Consider the following 6,798-nt stretch of genomic DNA (forward strand, 5'->3'; position numbering starts at 1 on the left):
TCTAGCCTAAAAGCCACTCTTGTGATCATTTAAATAAGAATTAGCTTAGTACTAAGAATTGCCCAATGCTCATAATATATCAATTTCAAATCCTTCAAGCACACAAAATATCAAAAACTCCCTATTTTTCTAGTTTTCATATAGTCTGGATGGTGGGAAATAGAGATTATGCAAAGATCAGAGTAACTTAGAATACCCAAGTCTCATTGTGGACAATTATATTTCTCTATTAGCATGGCATGCTAATGAATGTTTCACACCAAATATTAGAAAGATTCTAGCACAAATCTGTTATAATCTCAAAGAATTCTAAGTTAAGAATTCTATCATTTGTGCAATAATTGCAAATAGAACATTTAGATAGATAATACAACCATAACCCAATTACTCGCATATAATAAGTATAAACAAAGCAAAAACACAAGAAATCTATACTATATATAAAAGCATTATCCTCCTCCAAAATTTCCCGCCCAAACGTAGGGGCATTTTAGTAATATGGTAATTATTATTTTAATTAGAATTAATTAATATTATTCTATCATAATATTAGTAATTATGGTAATCATAATATATTAGTAATTATGCATTAATGTAATACCACTGAAAATTGTTTATAGTAATTAATTATTATGATAGTATATTTATATTTTATAGATTAATACATATACGTGCATTAATGTAATACCACTGAAAATTGTTTATGGTAATTAATTATTATGATAGTATATTTGTATTTTATAGATTAATACATATACATGCATTAATGTAATACCACTGACAAATGTTTATGGTATAGATTTATTTATTTATTTATTTATTATGGTAGAAATAATAATCTATATCTATATAATAATATATAAAAATATATTAGTTATAATTGTATGGAATTCTATTAGTTATAATTGAATTCCATATATATTATATTCTAATACCTAGTTGTTTGCAATTCCATTTATTTATTACCAATTACCAATTATTACCAAAAGATATGTTATTATTACGTTAATGGTGAAAACATATGAATGGCAATCAAATGAATTACCAATTACCAATTACCAATTATTACCAATTACCAGTAATAGCTTGCCTCTCTCTCTTTATGGCTATAAATACAAGAAGAAACACAGTCAACCACCACCACCAATTTAATCTCTCTTAGTTCTGTTGTTTTTGTTTGTGAAAGCATCAATGTACATAGGAAGAACCACCCTTCTCCAAAAAAGTGTGACACGTTTTCTGTTTTTTTTTTATTGTTCTTATCTTATCTTTTTTTTTTTTTTGTTAAATTCATTGCAGGTTCTTATATTTTGCAATCACAAGCGCGAGAGTTAATTGTTGGTAGCTTCAATTGTCGAAAGGTAAGCTAATTTGTCAAATAACTACAACTTTTATTCTAAGTATTAACTATTCTTTTTTAATTAATTTTTTTAACTATTCGTTCATATTTGAAATCTTATATTTCCAGCTCTCTTGATTCTTTAATTACAAATGTAGATATTTGGAGCCTAATAAGCAATGTGATGCAAAGGATAATGGATTTGTTAAGAGATGTGAAAGTTGAGAAGTAATTAATAGAATATTTTCCTGTTGAAATCATTGTCATTTTATGTTTTTGGGCATTAAAGATTTCAAATTTTAAATTTGTGTAATTTGTTTAAATATTAACATTTCATGGTTTTACATTACTTTGAATATGTAGTTGTTTTATTCGTTTATTCATACCATGTTCATAGGTGAAATTATAGTTTTAAAAAAAAAGAATATTAAAAAATAATTAACCAAAAATTAAACGGCACGGAATTTAGGCCATTTAAAAAAGTAAATTAATATTAATATTTGATTGAAAATTGAACAAAAAAATGAATTGAATTTATTTTGACAATTAAATTATTAAAATTATATTAATAATATTAAGATTTATGAAGGAAAAAAAAATGAATATATTAATATTTCATTGGAAATATAATTGGCAATTATATTTTTATAATTATATTACTTATTAATTATATGGAAATGAATATTAAAATATTTTTATGAATGAAAAAGAAAATAAATATTACACACGGGACTCTATTATTAATATTATGTTACTAATGTTACTAATTGGCACAGGAATCAGGCCAAATGAAAAAGAAGATTAATAATAAAAATTCACTATAAATATAACATAGCTTTCCCTATGCAAAAATTAGTAACCACCAAATGAAATATTAGCAAAAAATTATGAAGGAAAAAGAAATGGAAATGAATATATGAAGGAAAAATGAAATGAATATATTCATATTTCACTGGAAATATAATCAAAAATTATATTATAATTATAATTATATTAATTATTTAGAATGAGAAAAAATAAATTTATTAATATTTCACTAAAAATATATTCAACAATTATATTTTTATAATTATATTACTTTTTAATCATATGGAACTAAAAAATAAATTTTTATGAACAAAAAGAAAATAAATATTACCAATTGGCAAGGAATCTGTTATTAATATTTTCTTACTAATTGGCAAGGAATCAGGCCAATGAAAAAGGAATGGATGGAAAGCAATATTAATTTTTTGATGAAGGAAAAATGAAATGAATATACTAAAACGAAAATGGAATATTACGAAAAATAAAATGAATATATTAATATTTTACTGGAAATATAACACAACTTTTCCCTACAAAAAAAATTAGTAACCACCAAATGAATGATTAGGAAAAAATTATAAAGGAAAAATGAATGTAAAATAATATTAATTTTTTTTATGAAGGAAAAAGGAAATAAATATATTCAAAAGGAAATGAAATATTAGGAAAAACGAAAGGAATATATTAATATTTCACTGGAAATATAACACAACTTTCCATATGAAAAAAATTAGTAACCAACAAATGAAATAATAGGAAAAAATTATGAAGGAAGAAGGAATGAAGATCAATATTAATTCTTTTTATGAAGGAAAAATGAAATGAATATATTTAAAATGAAATGAAATATTAGGAAAAACGAAATGAATATATTGATATTTCACTGGAAATATAGCATAGTTTTCCCTACAAAATAATTAGTACCAACAAATGAAATATTACGAAAAAATTATGAAGGAAAAATGAATGACAATCAATAATTATTTTTATAAAGGAAAAAGGAAATGAATATATTCAAAAGGAAATTAAAATATTAGGAAAAATAAAATGAATATATTAATATTTCATTGGAAATATAATATGCAATTATATTATTATAATTATATAAATTAAATATTAATTAATTAATTATATTAATTATTAATTATATTAATAAATAGTACTCCATAATAATTAATATTTATTAACTAGAAGGTTGAGCAATCCCCTCACCAACTTTAGATGTCGTTGATCAAATTAATTAGTACACGTGTGACATGAACACTGCAGAAGGTCGAACATATTTAATATATAATAATAATAATAATTTTTGTATATACGAATTGATATTCCTATTAACGAAAAATAATGAATTTAGTGTAATTGACTAATAATAATTGCCTAATAATTAGTATGGTAATTGATAAGTGCTTATTTGTCTACATTTTCCCCCTTTCACTAAGTTATTTTCTTTATTTATCATTCCAAATTTCATGAGAATTAGTGCTTATTTGTGTTACTTTGCAAGGAGTATGAGTTGGAAAGCATTAGAAGCAAAGATGAGCATTTTCATGCATTTTGGTGGGCATTGGAGTCAAATGGAGGCCAAATATGAAGCTATGTAGATGGGTGCAACACTTCCAAGGGAGCCTAAGATTGGTATTTTCAATGGTCTTTGTCATTTAGACAAACCAAAACAAAAGAGAAGCAAAATATCAATGTGTTGAAATTTCTGCACGTCGACATCTTAGTAATTGGACCATATCTCAGCCTAGAAATTTCCAAATTAAGTGATCTTTAAACCATTGGAAAGAAGACTTCAAGGGCTACAACTTTTCTAGAGATACAAATTTCGTAATTCTGAACGGAAAATGGTGAAAAACAGCCTAGAAGTCAAAGCAGCTGCACAGAGTTCGAAAATGTAATTTCTGGAGTGTTGGCAAACGGCCTGGGACACGGCCGTGTACATGGGCGTTTGATTTATGCCGATTTACAGTGTGAAAATGCAGTTTTTGAAGAGGAGGCAAACGGCCACTGACACGGCCGTTTCCTAGGCCGTTTGGGACCTGCTCTGCTCACTATTTAAGCTCGTTTTGAGCATTTTGAACACGGTTTTGACCCATGGTTGAACCCTAAACACTCCCATTCACTCCCTTTCATATTTTTAGGTTAGATTAGACTTAGATCTATGTATTTTAACACTTTTGGAGCTTGTAATCTTGGATTTGAAGCTTGGATTTCAAGATTCTTCCTCCCATTTCAATAGAGAAGTTTTCTTTCCTTTATCTCTTTTCTTTTGCAAGATTTATGTTTATTACTTGTGTTTTTGTGTTCTTTATGCTATTTAATCATGGGTAGTTAGTTTATGGGCTTGAGTTANGGAAATGAATATATTTATAAGGAAATGAAATATTAGGAAAAACGAAAGGAATATATTAATATTTCACTGGAAATATAACACAACTTTCCATATGAAAAAAATTAGTAACCAACAAATGAAATAATAGGAAAAAATTATGAAGGAAGAAGGAATGAAGATCAATATTAATTCTTTTTATGAAGGAAAAATGAAATGAATATATTTAAAATGAAATGAAATATTAGGAAAAACGAAATGAATATATTGATATTTCACTGGAAATATAGCATAGTTTTCCCTACAAAATAATTAGTACCAACAAATGAAATATTACGAAAAAATTATGAAGGAAAAATGAATGACAATCAATAATTATTTTTATAAAGGAAAAAGGAAATGAATATATTCAAAAGGAAATTAAAATATTAGGAAAAATAAAATGAATATATTAATATTTCATTGGAAATATAATATGCAATTATATTATTATAATTATATAAATTAAATATTAATTAATTAATTATATTAATTATTAATTATATTAATAAATAGTACTCCATAATAATTAATATTTATTAACTAGAAGGTTGAGCAATCCCCTCACCAACTTTAGATGTCGTTGATCAAATTAATTAGTACACGTGTGACATGAACACTGCAGAAGGTCGAACATATTTAATATATAATAATAATAATAATTTTTGTATATACGAATTGATATTCCTATTAACGAAAAATAATGAATTTAGTGTAATTGACTAATAATAATTGCCTAATAATTAGTATGGTAATTGATAAGTGCTTATTTGTCTACATTTTCCCCCTTTCACTAAGTTATTTTCTTTATTTATCATTCCAAATTTCATGAGAATTAGTGCTTATTTGTGTTACTTTGCAAGGAGTATGAGTTGGAAAGCATTAGAAGCAAAGATGAGCATTTTCATGCATTTTGGTGGGCATTGGAGTCAAATGGAGGCCAAATATGAAGCTATGTAGATGGGTGCAACACTTCCAAGGGAGCCTAAGATTGGTATTTTCAATGGTCTTTGTCATTTAGACAAACCAAAACAAAAGAGAAGCAAAATATCAATGTGTTGAAATTTCTGCACGTCGACATCTTAGTAATTGGACCATATCTCAGCCTAGAAATTTCCAAATTAAGTGATCTTTAAACCATTGGAAAGAAGACTTCAAGGGCTACAACTTTTCTAGAGATACAAATTTCGTAATTCTGAACGGAAAATGGTGAAAAACAGCCTAGAAGTCAAAGCAGCTGCACAGAGTTCGAAAATGTAATTTCTGGAGTGTTGGCAAACGGCCTGGGACACGGCCGTGTACATGGGCGTTTGATTTATGCCGATTTACAGTGTGAAAATGCAGTTTTTGAAGAGGAGGCAAACGGCCACTGACACGGCCGTTTCCTAGGCCGTTTGGGACCTGCTCTGCTCACTATTTAAGCTCGTTTTGAGCATTTTGAACACGGTTTTGACCCATGGTTGAACCCTAAACACTCCCATTCACTCCCTTTCATATTTTTAGGTTAGATTAGACTTAGATCTATGTATTTTAACACTTTTGGAGCTTGTAATCTTGGATTTGAAGCTTGGATTTCAAGATTCTTCCTCCCATTTCAATAGAGAAGTTTTCTTTCCTTTATCTCTTTTCTTTTGCAAGATTTATGTTTATTACTTGTGTTTTTGTGTTCTTTATGCTATTTAATCATGGGTAGTTAGTTTATGGGCTTGAGTTAGGGTTGTATTATCTATTTGGATGCTTAAGTTGTGATTATTGTGAAAAAGGGGAAGAACCCCAACCTAGGGTTCTTGAGTTTGAATTGGGTTTGTTTCTATCTTTCAATGATTAGTGGCCAATGATTGTTGTTTGTCTTTGGAAAGTCTTTCATCTCAATGGGAATTGGATGGGAGACTTGAGCCAACCCAATCTCAAACCCATTTTCTCTTCTATGGAAATAGGGGTAGATTTGGGGCTTAAATAGCTTTTGTTCTTCAAGAACTTAGGTTGATACACCATGGGAATGGGGCAACCTTTGTTCTAATCCTTGTGGAAACTTGGATTTATTAGTGCTAGCCTCTAGAACCTAGGTAAAATGTTCTTCCCCCAAACTTAAGTGTTAAAGCATCTAGATAGTAATTCCCCTAGCTTGAGTCCTATTTCTTTATTTTGCACTTATCTATTGTTTATATGTGTTTGTTCTACCTTGTTATCATTTCCTTAGCTTCTTGTTGATTTCCTTGTGCTAGTGCCTAGTTTTGTGATTGCATATTGCGTGCCATAACCCCCAATCCTCAGCGGA

The sequence above is a fragment of the Ipomoea triloba genome, chromosome 1, assembly GCF_003576645.1.
Source record: "Ipomoea triloba cultivar NCNSP0323 chromosome 1, ASM357664v1".
NCBI classification, from domain to species: Eukaryota; Viridiplantae; Streptophyta; class Magnoliopsida; order Solanales; family Convolvulaceae; genus Ipomoea; species Ipomoea triloba.